Source organism: Microchirus variegatus, assembly GCF_963457635.1.
Source record: "Microchirus variegatus genome assembly, chromosome: 1".
NCBI lineage: Eukaryota > Metazoa > Chordata > Actinopteri > Pleuronectiformes > Soleidae > Microchirus > Microchirus variegatus.
In genome coordinates, this window is record NC_139802.1 from 24,763,802 (window position 1) to 24,780,666 (window position 16,865).

Genomic DNA, 16,865 nt, shown 5'->3' on the forward strand with positions numbered 1-16,865 from the left:
GAAAAGTACAATGACGTAGTTAAAGATTAAAATATGAGAGGCCATTTGAGAAATAATTCAGTCTTGCGCTCACGTTACATCATAGTCTCTCACAAATAGTACTGTAGTCACATATATTTACTATCATACTCTTTCACCAACAGTACTATAGTCATGTACATGTACTATCATACTCTCTCACAAACACTACTATAGTCACGTACATTTACTATCATACTCTCTCACAAACAGTACTATAGTCATGTACATTTACTATCATACTCTCTTTCACGCTATTTTCATATTTACTTTCACGATGCAACAACATGATAGTGAATGTATGAGACAATGAAATGCAGTGGATGTGAGTATACTAGTATGTGTGAGAGAGCTTGATTAAAACAGAAGTCAACTTGAAATTGTCTTCAAGGCAGAGGGGGTGGTGCTCTATCCAGTTCATATCATACATCCATGGGAGGTCTGTGCCTTTGCTCTGTATTAGAACACAATGGCAAATGGCTATTATGCGACTCAAGACAGCACTGTTGAGTCACTTTTATTAGACTATGAAAATCACCAAATGCGGACACATTCAAAACTGTAGTAAAGTTATCTGAAATTAAAAAATACAAAATTTAAAAAAAAAATCAAACCTTACATGAACTCTACCTCAAACGTTCTGCCTACCCTGACTGCACGTTTGACTGATTGTGATATGACCATTTTCTGAAGAGTTGCAGTGTGTGGCATTTACTGTCAGAAATAACCTGGAACTGATTCTTGTTTTGTCCACAATCCAAAATGGTTCAGTTTTAATGATTTATTTGTTTTATGGAGCAAAGAAACCAGGAAAGGTTTACATTGAACCCTTTTAACACCAAGCCGTTGGCAGACGAAACATTCGCACAAGCGCTCTTTGCATTATCGTAATTGAAATTGAAAAATTCAAACAGTTTCAGAAATCTAAGAAGATGCACATCAATGCAATGTGTAGTTATTACGGTAATTTCACTCACACTGTTGCAAGAAGCTGGCAAATCAGTATCAGAAAGGGAACAAGTGGGAAAGACGGCTGTGCATAGTTTACTTTTTTTTGTACTGTTCAAATTTCAAATTTAATATCGTCACACTGTTTAAACTAAATTATCTGCACTAAACTAAGTTTTTCAGGAAACTGTTTTGTGCTACACTTACACTAGCATGGGTATTTTTTGCCCTCAGGGGTCCCTTGGCCCTTTTCGTGGCTTTCTGTTTTTTTTCCAAAGGACATAAATAAATCAAAATAGCCTAAAATGGCTAAGCAACGCAAGAACTTACTAAAGGGTTCCTCGTGACAGAAAACGGCCACCTTCCCCAAAAAACTGCTATAAAAACATTATATATTAATATTTTTTTCCACTTTAAATTGTCAGTCTTTTAAAGCTACTTCAGCCTGAAATATACAGTTAGGTCCATAAATATTTGGACATCTATGCACCACTACAATGGATTTGAAATGAAACAAACAAGATGTGCTTTGACTGCACACTTTCAGCTTTAATTTGAGGGCATTTACATCCAAATCAAGTGAACAGTGTAGGAATTACAACACTTTATATATGTGCCTCCCACTTTTCCCACAGTTCACAGGGATGATGATGGTGGCCTTGAAGTGTGATGGGACAGCAGCTTGACTCAGAGAAGTGTTAAAGATCTCTGTGAAGACTTCCTTAAGCTCCTCTGCGCAGTCCTTCAGCACACGTCCTGGGATGTTGTCTGGGCCTGTTGCTTTGCAGGGGTTGATGTTGGAGAGTGACCTCTTCACACTGGCAGCAGACAGGCACAGAGCCCGGTTGTGGGGGGAGGGTGATGTTTTCTGTGGGCTTGTATTGTTTGTAGCTTCAAACCGTGTGAAGTAGCTGTTTTGAGCAGAGAGATGTCATCGTAGATCTGTGGTGCAGGCTTGTAGTCCGTGAGGGTCTGAATGCCCTGCCACAGGCTCCGTGTGTCTCTGCTGTCCTTGAAGTGGCAGGTTATCTTTTTTGTATAATCCTGTTTCACTTTCCTGATGCCACGGGACAGGTTGGCTCTCGCTATTCTTAGGCCATTTTCATCCCCAGCTCTGAATGCTTTGTCTCTGGCCCTCAGCAGCTGGTGGACTGCTCCTATCTGTCATGGCTTCTGGTTAGCCCGAGTGATGATGGTCTTTGTGTGTCACATCATCAATTCACTTCTGGATGTAGGAGGTCACAGTGTCTGTGAACTCCTCAATGTCTGTGTTGTTGTTGTATGTGGCTGCTTGCTTGAACATATCCCAGTCTGTTGTTGCGAAGCAGTCCTGAAGAGCAGACATGGCGTCCTCCGACCACACTCGTACCTCCTTGCATACCGGTTTCGCAACCTTCACTCTGGGCCTGTATGCTGGCATTAGCATGACAGTGATGTGATCAGAGAGTCCGACGTGGGGGAGTGGGGAGGCCTTGTTGCTCCTTTGTGGGAAGTGTAAACCAAATCCAATGTGTTTTCCCCTCTTGTTTCGAAGGTGACATGTTGGTAGAGTTTTGAGAGGACAGTGTTAAGGTCAGCATGATAGAGTCTCAGCAGCTGAGACTCTCCCGACTGCTATGATTGGTAGATGGCGCCTCATGCCAAAACATAAACAAACTTTGTGGTGCGAAAAATATTTTTTTTAATGCAAATATTTTTGTTGTACTATTTTTGTTGGTGAGGTCAGTATGTTATATGAACATTATTCCTGGTCCTCTGTGACATATTAGGAGGATTTTATGGCCGGTTGCTTTAGAAGTATTACATAATGCACCTTTAAGGTTTCATGTTGGACTACAAGCATTAAATTTAACATTTCTATATTTTTCCACCAGGTGGTGCTATTTTTTCCTATTCAAAGCATGCAGAAAATTTCCACTGTTTTCTGCACACATTTATTGCTACTAAAATGATAATTGTGTGCCACTGTTGATGTTGGATAATGTGTATGTATTAAAAATTGCCTGAGTGTGTATTTTATGTCCAACTTCATAAGACTTTTTTCTTAGAAGACCACAGTCAGCGTTATAAAATCATTCAATAATAAAAACAGTGAGTCACCTTTTAGCACTTCAAAGATAGCTCGGCAGCAGGAACCAAAACAAAGTTTTGAGTCTTGCTGAGATAGTTCTAGTATGCAGATGCACTGCAGCCATGGTTATACATATGGGCAGTAGTGCAGGAGCAGTCATTTTGGAAATGGAAAGACTTTACACCACACAGGAGGCTTTGGAAATGATCATGAACTCTGACGACTCGGAGGCCGACAATAGATGAGGCCTCAGAAGTAGAAACAGACCAGCTGTTGTCCAACTCCAACTCATCTGAAGACTGATCTGAAGATGAGAGTGAAGTGGAGGTGGATGATGCTTTTATGAAGACACACACAATGGTCTCTTCCATCCCCTGAGGAGGCTAGAATGTGCTACTCCACAAATAAGTGTTGAAAGGAAGAGAAAGGAAATATTACAACAGATGCAAAAGAGGTGACGATAACCTTGATCAGGTACGTGCCATTACGCATCAGTTACGCACACATTTATTTATTGTTACTCTAATATTCTTGTCTCAAATATTTGTCTGTTTTTTTTGTTGCAAATTTGCGTATATGGCATAACATAAATAATATATGTATCATGAGAAAGAATACTTGGATACTTTTTTTTATATTGTTGTTTTAAGTGTTGTTTTTCTTTTGTTAGGTTGTCGGCACCAACCCCTGTAGAAGGAGAATAAATAGGTAGCAACTGGCCCTTTCCACAACCTGGTTGATGTTTGGCTGTACAACACCTTTATGCTGTGGTGGGAGAGATGCTGGTGACCCCCCACACATCGAGAGGAGAGGGCGGCTTCTCTGCTCATCAGCTGCTGCAGGAATGGTTGCATACCTGCAGGGTGCTGATGCTGCAGGTCCTTTTCTCATGAGTAAATGTGAGGACAGGAGGCTCCGCATTTTTGCACTGATAGAAAGACAAGAGTTGGCAGCACCTGCTGCAAATGTAGGGAGTTTACGTGCAAAGACCAAAGCCTGTACATTTGAAGTCTCTGCTCCACCTGAGCTGGACTCTCACACATGCTGCAGTCAGTCAGTCAGTCACTCACTCACTCACTCAGTCGCTCACTCGCCATCTCTATCTTTTCCTTTCTCCCCATCACCAACAACACACCTAACTGCCCCATGTTTCATATTCAATGTTCATATTTCAGTGTTCATCATTCAGTGTTCATCATTCAGTGTCCTTCTTTGCAAAATAAATGTTTTTTCGGGTTTAACCTATTATTGTATGTTTATTTATCTTAAAACAAAACAGGGTAATAATTATTTAGCAGGGAAAAAACATTTTGCTTGTAGCAGGAGACCGATTCAAAATCCAACATATATCACAAGATAAGATTATTAAATTGGATCTGCCACCACAAAAAACTAACAACAAATCAATGTTTCTACCAATCACTGACCCATCTCAGGGCCTAAGACTAATAATAATAACCAAATATTCCTTGAAATGTATTTTATGATTGTAATTGGAAATGATAGGAAATAACTGTAGTTGTATGGTTTTTGTGGGGGGTTTTGTTAATAAACATAATGGCCTTTAAAGGGTTAAAATGCCAAAAATTTAATTAATATTTGATATGTATATTTCAGGGTGAAGTCGTTTTGAAAGATTGACTAATTTAAAAGGGAAAAACGAGGAAGGAACGAGGAAGTCTAAGGCGAACTGCAGCAGGGTTGATAATTTTACTGATGGGAAATGGCCCCACAAATCTAGGGGCCAACTTTCTGGATTGCACCTGGAGAGGAAGGTCACGGGTGGAGAGCCAAACCTTCTGTCCAGGCGTGTAGTTGGGTGCAGGAATCCGGCGTTGGTTTGCACTTTTTTGGTAGCGGTTGGATGAACGCAGGAGAGCAGAACGAGCCCGTAGCCAGGTGCGACGACACTGCCGGATAAACGCCTGGACAGAGGGAACACTAGCTTCTTTCTCTTGCTCTGGAAACAGAGGAGGTTGGTACCCTCAAGAGCATTGAAAAGTTGAGAGTCCCGTGCGGAGCTTAGGAGGGTGTTGTGGGCGTATTCCACCCATAAAAGTTTTTTGGACCAGGTAGATGGATTCTGGGACGCGATACAGCGTAGCATGGTCTCCATCTCCTGGTTCATTCTCTCAGTCTGTCCATTAGATTGTGGATGATAGCCAGAAGTTAAACTGACTGTGGCCCCCCAACAGCTGACAAAACTCTGTCCAGAAAAGAGAGGTGAATTGGATCCTCCTGTCTGTCACATGGGAGGCCGTGCAGACGAAAAACATGAACCAACATTTGTTGGAGTTCTGCGGTTTCCTTGGCTGATGGTAATTTGGGTAGAGGAAAAAACTTGGCGGTTTTTGAGAATCTGTCCACAATAGTGAGGATGGTCGTGTTACCTTCAGAGGGGGGTAACCCGGTGACGAAGTCCAGGGGGACATGAGACCATGGGCGATGAAAGATAAGTAGAGGTTGCAGAAGACCAGACGGGGCGTGACGAGAAGTTTTGTGTTGAGAGCAGATAGAGCAGGCAGAGACAAACTCCTTGAGGTCCTCCTCCATAGAGGATCACCAGAGGCGTTGCATCCCAGAGTGAAAGGCGAGACGAGAAGAATGTCGCCATTGGAGAACCTGAGAGCGAAGGTTAGCGGGGACAAACAGGCTATTGTCAGGGCATGCGCTGGGAGCTGGTTGATTTACCTGGGACTGCCTCACTCTTTCCACGATGTCCCAGGTAACAGCGCTGATGACCATTTCAGATAGCAAGATATCATCGGGGTTGAGGAGAACTGTTGTGGGACTGGAACTGGCATGAGAGGTCATCGGGTTTGACGTTCTTGGAACCTGGGCGATAAGACAGGGTGAATTCAAAACGACTAAAAAATAAAGCCTACCTGGCTTGTCTGGAGTTTAGTCGTTTTGCGGTTTTGATGTACTCCAGGTTCTTGTGGTCCGTCCAAACTATGAACGGCTGTTTTGCTCCCTACAGCCAGTGCCTCCATTCCTCCAAAGCCAGTTTTACTGCCAGAAGCTCCCCATTTCCGATGTCGTAATTCTTCTCAGCTTGGTAATAACTTCCGGGAGAAGAAGGCACACGGATGTACCTTTTAGTCCTCTGCCAAGCGTTGTGACAGGACAGCCCCCACCCCAGAGTCAGATGCGTCCACTTCTGGTTTTCGGGACCTGGAAGTATAAGGGTGAATTCCAATTCCTTGCTTAACCCTCAATCTTAACCCTCAATCTCAAAAATGTGCACTCCCGCTAGTGCAAGTGCTGTCCCGATTCTCAGAAAAATTAAGTTGAGGGGCAAGTTTAAGGGCTGTATCGCCCTCAATATTGAGATTTTCCGGGACCACCCTTGGGAGCAAGGGCTACCCAGAATGCATTGCGTGTTTTCACATAAGAAAGATTCTGCAAATACCTTTTCTGCCACAGGTGACCACTGGAAGCCGAACTTGGTGACCACTGGAAGCCAAACTTCTGGGAGGTGAGGGCTGTCAGAGGGGCTGCCACCGAACTGTAGTTTCGGATGAACCTGCGGTAGAAATTAGCAAAGCCAAGGAACTGTTGCAGTTTCTTACGAGTGTCGGGGACTGGCCATTCCTCTATTAGTTTAACTTCAGCAGGGTCCATACTGATGCTAGTTACTGATATGATGTAGCCTAAAAAGGCGACCTCCGACGTGTGAAACTCTGATTTCTCTGCTTTCACAAATAACTGGTTTTCCAGTAGCCGCTAGAGGACGCTGCGAACATGCTGCACATGTTCTTGCTTGGTCTTGGAGAAGATCAGGATGTCTTCTAGATACACATACACAAATAGATTGATAAAGTCTCTGAGCACGTAATTCACAAGGGCCTGAAAAACAGCGGGGGCATTGGTAAGGCCAAACGGTATGACCAAATACTCATAATGGCCCCTAGGAGTGTTAAACGCCGTCTTCCATTCATTACCCTCCCGGATGCGAACAAGGTGATAGGGGTTTCTCAGGTCAAGCTTAGTAAATGTAGAAGCACCTTGTAACAGTTCAAAAGCAGAGGAAATGAGTGGGAGGTATAACCTGTTTTTAATGGTGACGTTGTTTAATCCGCGGTAGTCGATGCATGGCCGGTTTTATCTTTTTTGTCCACAAAGAAAAAACAAGCCCCAGCAGGAGACAAGGATGGGCAGATGATACCAGCTGCCAGGGAATTGCTGATATACTTGTCCATGACTTTAGTTTAAGGTGCCGATAGTGAGAAAAGTCTCCCCCTAGGCGGTGATGAAGCAGGTCAATAGCACAGTCATACGGCCGGTAAGGGGGAAGAGAAGTAGCACGAACCTTGTTAAACACTTCTTTTAGGTCTATGTAATCCGATGGAACGCCGGACAAGTCTGGGAACTGATCAGAGTCAGAAATGTTACAGGTTGGTAGCAAGGCAGAGTTCAGACACACGGCGTGACAATGTTCACTCCATTGGAGAATTGAACCAGTCATCCAGTCTATTTGTGGGTTGTGTCTCTGTAACCACGGGAAGCCTAAAACGATCGGCTGTTGTGGTGCGCCTATCAGGTGAAATGTAACGAGTTGGTGTGTTACCTATTACCTGATATGCCCAGATGAAGAGGAGCCGTGTGATTAGTAACCGTGCAGAGAAGGCGTTGGTCCAGAGCAGTAGCCTTGATTGGGTCAACTAATGGCTCCTGATGAACTTCCAGCTGCCTGGGGAGGCCTCGATCCAGGAGATTGGAGTCAGCACCAGAGTCGATGAGAACAGTCACCGTATGAGATTGGCCATTACAGGTGAGCCAAGTCTGAACGAGTGGACGAGAGGGGGTTTGAGTCTTCATTATGCGGCTCACCAGCGCCCAATGGATCCCTGGTGAGCCCTGTCTTTTTAACGGACAGGGCTAAACGTAATGACAATGCGAATAGCAGTGACAATCAGAGCGTCTAACCCTGCCGGAGAATCTCGAGGCGCCAACTCGTCTAATTTTGTCAGCGAGTCCATGGTAAAAGTCGTCGGTCAGACAGGATTCGTTCCAATTGCTCTCTGGCCCCAATGTCCAAAACTCGATTTGCGTAGTCCATGACGCTCCGCTTCCCCTGGAAAAGACTGAACAGTCCCGGAGCAGCCTCTCAGCCTCTCATCCTCAGCCCTGCGGAGAAAGCAGCCACAGAAACACATAGTGCCAACTGCTTCTCCCACCCAGCTGTGTACGGTTTGTCTGTTGAGTCGAATGGCACATGACCAGAGAGAGCCAATCACAAGCGTCAGTTTTGGAAGGAGGATGTTGATTTAAAAAAAACTAAAAACAAACATGAATCCATGGGGAGGAAAAAACTCTGAGCTTTTGTGGCGATTTTTCAAATGTAACTTAAGTTGTAATCATTCAATTTCCAAAAGCAACTGTAATTTAATAACATATTTTCTCCCAGTAATGTGACTGATTACAATTACGTACTTTTTGTAATTAAATTACGCAACGTCGTTACATGTAATTCGTTACTCCCCAACACTGGGAGTGAGTGACAGTGTCTGAAATGACAGCAGAGTTAGTGATCAGAGTAACAGACAATGAAAAAATGAGGGCTGTCAAAATTAACGCGTTAACGCAGGATGATTAATTTGTGGAATTAACGTGTTAATTTTTTTTAACGCATTAACGCACTTTCTCACTTTCATTGCGCTACAAGTAGACGTGCTGTTTATGAACAGGCAAGGCAGGCAACTGCTTGGGGCCCCGAGCCAATAGGGGGGCACCCAACACTCGGACCTTAATGCATCAGTGAGCAGCCGCATCGCCGTCCCCCTTAAACAACAATGGTTGATTTGCAATGACATCTCAGTAGGAAACCTCCCTAAAGGGGCCCACGTCACCTCACGTTAACCTGTGTGAAGTTATCGTTCTGCAAGTTGTAAATGAAGCTGAAGGAAAATGAAGAGGAGTTATCAATCAGGAAGTTAGAAGAGGAAGAAAAAAAATAGGATGTGTTACGATTGCCTCGGGGAGGCGATAGTAGAATTTAGAGAGGAGGACCCGAAAGCAGACGGAGACGGTAAGTATATGTAAAAATAATAACATTTATTTACAATAAATATAAACATAAAGCGACTTTGCTAAAGTAGGAAGTGAAGGGGGAAGCGAGGGAGTAATGCCGATGCAGCCGTGTCTGGGTTTGGCGAGGCTAGGAGATCGAGCCACGTTCCTTCACGGAACAAACTCACTGGTAGCAGAGGAGTCGACAGATGAGGTTCCCAGGAGAAGAGGGAGGACTGACGACGACCAGTGGCTGGAGACGTGGTGACCTGGAGCGTAGAAAGGCGAGTGAGAAATCCAGGAAGTCAACGAGATTTAACGACAGTAAGCTAGAGTTCGACTTTACCAACTGAGGTGGAAAAACGATCTGACGCTGGTGAGCGGGGCGGCTCTGCTTAAGAGTCTTCCTGATTGCTGATCAGCAGCAGGTGAGGCGGAGCCGCGCAGGTGTAGACGATCACCAGCGTCCTCAAGGAAAGTAGGTCAGCCACGCCTCCTGCAGAGAGAGAGGGGGGAGAAGAGCACAGCAGCACCGAAACAAAACAAAAACAGCTACAAAATAATAAAAAGTGCTGAAGGTGCTGGTGAGATCGTGACAGGATGAAGAAAAAAGAAAGAAAGACACACAGTTGTAAGTGGCGCTACTGGCGCAGATAATGATATAATCATAACATTAACAGTCATTGCCTAACTAACTGGGACACAGACTTGAACATCAGCTAACATTAGCGTCAGAATGCTAGCTGACGCTAACGCTAACTAGTAGAAGCAGTGCTTCAAAGTGCTGATGAGGAATTTCCTGCTGTGGGTTTAGTAAGAAAACTATTTAACTTCTATACTTTATATTTTGTTTATAATGTGAGTTATTTACAGTGCAATGTATAATAAAAAAAAAAAAAAAGTTATTTACAGTATTTTATTTTTTATATATATTTATATTGTCTTATAATGTGGGTTCTTTATTATGTAATGTTTATTTTTTTTACTAATGTTGTATAGGCTTTTACAAGTTATTTACAGTATTTTATTGTTCTTCACATTTATATTTTCACATACTTTTTTATCTCTCCGTTCCTACAACAATATAAAGAGAAAATTTGAATTTTTCTGGCATATTTACAAATGGTAATTAATCGTGATTAATCGTGATTAATCCACAGCTACCCTGTGATTAATCTGATTAAAAATGTTAATCTTTTGACAGCCCTAGAAAAAATGTTATGAAGACTAAGGAACCATGACAATCTACACTCCAAAAGTGCGACATTTTTACATTTGGTTATGATCATGGAAGCATTCCAGGTAGCAGTAGCGTTTATGTTGGTGCAAGCACTTTTTACGTTTGCATTTGCAAATACAGCATTATATGGTGTCGTTTTAGTCAGGCTTCCTTCTTCTTCAGAACAGCAGGTGATGAGATGATGATGTATTAAGAAACTCCTCTGACACAAGACTCGTATCGAACAAAGGGAATTTTATTTATTATTATTATTATTATTATTATTATTATTAATAAATAATTATTACCCTCTATTATTTATGTCACAAGTCAAGCGTCAGATCGAGTACTGCAGATACTCGAGAGAGTGTGTACATGCCGAATCTCCAAACAACTCTGCCTGCAAAGAGCAGAAACCTAGTTTTTAAGGATTCTCTGACTTCCTTATCTTAAACCCCACATTTGGCGGTCGCCCCTGTCTCCTACTTTTATGAGGGTAGCTTTCCTGTGAAACAAGTTGTGTCAGCCAAATCTTTACATTCTCACGACTGTCTCAGAATCGATCCTCTCACAAACGTACATACAAGTTTTGACATTGGTGTTATTTGGTCCAAACAGGAAACATCTGTGCTTCTTTGACCTTATACATTGTTCAGGACTGTCGGACAGGCTTCTGTTGCATCCAGATTTTATGTGATGCGTCTGGATGCAGACTAAACCCTCTCGTGAGGAAGTTCCTGTTTGCCTCTCAATGCTTACTCTTCACTCGGTCAAGACAGAAATCAGCTGAGTCAGAATTAAACAGTAGCACTTCAGAACCAAAGATTAGCTTTGTGTTGTGTTCATCTTACTTCATACACTTCATTCCCCCCTTCGGGACTTCATAGAGTCCCGAAGGGGGGAAGCTAATTAAGTGATTGCCTATTTGATGTCCTACTCGCACATTAGTTTAGAGTAGGTAAATTAATCACCAATCAAATTCGGCTACACTTAGCCTCATCCGCCAATCTCCTTCCAGCCACACTCCTTTAAAACAAATACTCCATAAGTGTAGGTGTAGAGGAACCTCACGGATCAGCTGTTATCTCCCAATCAGAAAAACCATCCCTCCTAAAAGGTGGGAAAAAGACTATGAGACCTTTCCTAAAGTGAAATTGGAGAAACCCCGATCCACAAGCCAATCAGGATAAGAAATCTCCTTTAAAATTAACAATTAATACTTATCTTCTAATTGTATGACCCTTTGCCAATCGGTCATATAACTCACACTGTCAGTATCTATAAATACTGTCCAACATTAGTAATATTCAAACAATAATACATCAAAACTTTCCAAACCATTGATAACATCAATATTGGAAATTATACCATAATAAAACGAAACCCCATTCTATAAAAACACATAATGCAAATAAAGAAAACATAAAATACGTGCTTCTATATATAAACATTCACACATATGTCATCCAGGGTATCATTTGAATGTTAAAACTTCAGTAGCATTGCCTCCTAATGCGATGTAATAATATGTAATTTCCAGAGTACGTTGAATCAGTGAATCCTGCTACTGTTGTGTTCAGGGCCCACAGTCCAATTTCGCTGTTTGAGCTGTTGCTCTCTTGCACTTCAAGATTTTTCCTGGAAAAAACGTCCAAAACAGATTCTTTGATTAAAAACAGCTCTCCTGTTCCCTCCAAACAGTCCATGTCCAAAGTGTCGGACCAGTTCCGGTGCTTGCTTCATATTCATATTGTCTGGAATGGCAAAACCTCTAACAAACATTATCTCCACACATTTAATAACTGTCTACCATTGCTTTTTTTTGTTTCTTTGTTCCCTTAACAAGAATAAATTAAGGATGATCCTAATTGTTCTCACAAAACTGTTTTCTTACATATAGCGATCTCATCTTAGAGTGTGGAAACCAGGGAAATATGAAAGCAAATGTTACATTTTTATATTTAACAGTTGTGTTTCCCACATCAACACCTCTGTTGTGTAGGGAGAATCCTCCACTCCACGAGTTGTAAAAATCCTAATTTTTATGCATGGTTCGCAAATAGAATTAGCTGGAATTGCCAGATACTTATTCCTCAATCATGGTTCTAATTGTAGGTAACATAGTTTGGATCTAAGCACACATTCTCAGTTTTACATTAGTCATTTCTCTTACAGTCTACCATGTCAATTTATACTATCATTGTCAGCGACCTGCTGTAGTTCTTCGACACATATCTGCATAGGTCCTCATTCTCCTAATTATCATAGTCATCTGTACACTATCTGCCTTTCCTTATGCCAAGGTTGTTAGTTAGATCAGATTAACATCAGCCATTGTCTTATTCCCTGGTAATTGAGTCAAATTATCAGTGTTTCTATTTGTTTACATTTCAACTGAAGTTCAATACCTACTTCTCTTCACAATCTTTCACATTAACTACTCAATTTCAAGTTGCACGGACTTATCTTTCAGGTTTAAGTTATACATTATATGAATATAATGGTAGATTTATTTTGTTGAGCAGTACATGGGTATGAAAATACAGTTATTTAGATAATACAAATGAGATCTAGTTGTTGCGTATTGTTGCACCTGAAGCAAGAGTAGTGTTTATTTTCATAAAGAGATGGTTATTTTTGGCATGTGTGTGTAAGAAAATGTCACCTACTGAAACAGAGACAATTGTTGTGGTGTATTGTTATTTGAACCAGCTAACGGACATTGAAACATGAAATGTGATTACATGAGGGATTGTTTATTGTTTATTCATTATGTTGATACTGAAAATTTGTAATAAATGAGATCAATATTCAGAGGAAAAGATGGTGGTTCGCTCTCTTGTTGACTGACTCCGAAACTCTGTTTTCCCAGACTGGAGAGAGAGAGTGGAACGCTGAAGACAATTATCTTTTGTTGCTTCAGTTTCACAAGTTTGAAACCTGTAACATACACTTCCTTGTACTGGCTCAGTTGACACAATGCCACACTTCTTTAGTTTAGACTTTAACCGATAATGTTGGTCTCATCACACTCCTTCTCTCATTGGCTCATTCCACTTCCTTTGGACCCCCCTCGGGTATACGGTTCACAGGCAGCATCAGTCACTCAACTTCCTCATCTCGAACTGAGCTCCTGCCATCTTTTCTGAAAGTAAACAAACCTATGGACAAGCCTATGGAGGGCAGTCAACTAATGTGGGTTATTTGATAAAGACAATGCAATTATATAATACAGCTTCAGCTTGCTGTATACATATTAATCTTATGTATAAAGTATGTGAATAATTTTCCGTCAACAGTGGGTGCTTATGGGTCCTCTCAGCAGCTGTATTAACATAGGTCGACCTGTTAGCATTTCCTGCAGTGTTAGCACTGGTGTTAATTAGCATGCATGGATTCATAATTGTAAGCAGCCAAACATATATTCAATTTAGTTTAGTGGTAGTACACATTTCATTTAACTTTGTTCTCAACATTGCATTAATTCTCTCAACCAAACCTTGACTTTGAATAATAGTAAACAACCACTCACTCCCACACTCACACCTACTGTCAATTTAGAGCATCTAATTTACCTAATCACCTGCTTGGAGATTAAATTTAGAGTAAATAATATTCAAGTCAAATTCAGTTTATTAATCAGTTCAAATGCAATATTCAATTCAAATCATTATTATTATAATTTTTCCAAATTCCAAAAACAGTTTTTCACGAGTGTTTCTACTTCTCATTTTATCAACAGTTTCTGTTACGGTTTCTCTTTACGGAGAAACCGATGACTATTATACAGAGGACCCGGATGCAGACAGAGCCACGAGGACAGTTTAAAGGACTTTATTAAAGCCAAAAGGTAAGTATATACAACAACAGGTAGGTATGTGTATGTGTGTGTGTGTGAGTCAGTCTGCAGCGGTGGTGAAGGAAACGCCGTTCCTCTGTGGCAGATTAAAGTTCGTTGTTGTGTTCCGACTGGAACAAACTCACTCGGGGTGTAGAAGCTCTGGAGATGAGGTGAGTAGCTGACACGTCCTCCACAGGACGAATGAGGAAGGAGCGACGTCTCAGCGGATGTGAAGACAGATGGTGAGGATTCACCGGAGACAGGAGGATCCGTGAAGAACAGCACAGCGTCTGACGAGGAGGCGACGAGGAGGGAAGCAGGCAGAAGGCGGAAGTCGGAGACGAACCCAGGAGTGTGGCGATCGTGGAGCTTCCGTGTTTTTGCCATAAGCAGGAGATGTGGCGACTTGGAGAAGAGACAGTACCTCCCCCTCACGGGAGCCTCGGGGTGGTCGCGGTGGAAGTCCCGAATCAGGGACTGGTCCAAAATGAATCGGCGGGGGATCCAGGACCTCTCCTCAGGACCGTAACCCTCCCAGTCCACCAGATACTGATACTGATATTGATGATCCTGTCGACGGGGAAGGGACCAATGTATCGAGGAGCCAGCTTCTCGGATTCCACCTGGAGAGGAAGGTCCTTTGGGGAAAGCCACACTTTCTGGCCCGGTTGGTAGTTGGGTACCGGTCTTCGGTGTCGGTTGGCCTGTTTCTGGGTTACCTGGGAGGCTCTGAGGAGGGCGGAACGTACCTCTTGCCAAACAGTCTGGCATCGTTGGATGTTTGCCTGGACTGAGGGAACGACCAGTTCCCTTTCTTGGCAGTTGAAGAGCGGAGGTTGGTAACCCAGGGAGGCCATGAAGGGTGAGACACCGGTGGAGGCAGATGTGAGGGAATTGTGGGCGTATTCAACCCACAGTAGGAAAGAACTCCAGGCATCGGGATGACGTGCAGACACACAGCGTAAGGCGACCTCCATGCTCTGGTTAGAGCGTTCAGTTGGCTGACAGAGGCCCCCAAGGCAGAGCAGAACGCCTTCCACACTTGTGATGTAAACTGGGGACCTCTGTCAGACACGATGTTGGTGGGAATTCCGTGGAGGAGGAAAACGTGCTGCACCAATAGGTCACCAGTCTCGGTGGCAGAGGGTAGTTTGGGGAGGGGGATGTAATGGACGCTCTTGGAGAAGTGATCGACCACTTTCAGGACCGTGGTGTTAGTGTCAGAGGGGGGAAGGCCAGTGACAAAGTCTATTGCTATGTGGGACCATGGGCGGTGGGGGATGGAGAGGGGGTTCAGCAGTCCTGCAGGAGGGCGGTTCGACGTCTTCCCCCGGGCGCAGGTGGGACAAGCAGAGACGAAGGCGGCTGTGTCCTGGCCACCAAAAACGTTGCCTGAGGAATTGGCAAGTGCGTGAGGTCATGGGTGGCAAGCCAATTTCGAGGAGTGTCCCCACTGGAGTACCTTGGTCGTGGGAACAAAAAGCCGGTTAGGAGGACCACCCCCAGGATCAGGTTCGGTTCGTTGCGCTCTGCGAACTCTCGTCTCCACTGGCCAAGATGCCGCGCCCAGGATGCAGGAGGGAGGAAGGATCGGGTAGGGTTCCTGCTCCGGAGGGTCAGGGGAGTAGAGACGAGACAGGGCATCCGGCTTAACGTTCTGGGTCCCTGGGCGGAATGTCAATGAAAAGTTAAACCGGCCCAAGAAAAGAGCCCATCCCTTCGAGCATGCCGGGAATTGAGCCGTTTAGCGTCACGGAGGTAGGCCAAGTTCTTATAATCGGTCCAGACCACGAAAGGTTGGGCGGTCCCCTCCAGCCAGTGTCTCCATTCCTGCAACGCCAGGACGACAGCCAGGAGCTCCTTGTTCCCCACGTCGTAATTCTTCTGATGTGCGGTAGGTGATAGGTGACGGCTGAAGAAGGTGCAGGGATGGAGCTTCTGGTCGCCTGGGTTGCGCTGGGAGAGGACCGCTCCCACCCCGTGTCTGAGGCGACGACCTCCACCGTGAATTGGCTCTCTGGATCAGGGTGGGAAAGGATGGGTGCCGAGGTGAATCTTTCCTTGAGGTGGAGGAAAGCAGAGTCGGCCTCCTGGGACCATCGGAAAATCTGTTTGGGAGAAGTGATTTTGATTAGTGGTTCTGCGATTCGGCTGCAGTCTCTTATGAACTTATGGTAGAAATTTGCAAACCCAAGGAACCGCTGGAGCTGTTTGCGGGTTAAGGGGGTGGGCCAGTCCTTGACAGCCGAGATCTTGGCAGGATCGGGAGAGAGTTTTCCCTCCTCCACGATAAACCCTAGAAAGGGTACGGACTTCGCATGAAATGAGCACTTTTCAGCCTTAACAAACAGCTTATTCTCCAGGAGCCGCTGGAGCACTAAGCGGACATGCTGGACATGTTCCTCTTCGTCCTCCTGTTCAGTGTCGCTCGTGAGATTGACGGAGGGAGGAGGTGTCGGTGGAGAGCTAAGGGGTGAACCTAGGAAATCGACGGGAGCGAAGGTGGAGAGCGTCGCCTATCGCGTCGCCTCTCCCTGAGCCTACAGTCAAGGCAAATCGCGAGTTCGATCAAGGAGTCGAGGTTAGGTGATACATCACGTGTTGCCAATTCATATTTTAACTCGTCGTTAAGGTTACGCAGAAATATGGAGCGCAGAGCGGTTTCATTCCACTCGCTTTCTGCAGCGTGGATGCGAAAATCGACAGAGAAATCTGTGGCCGACAAGTTACATTGTTTCAGAGATAGAAGACGATTG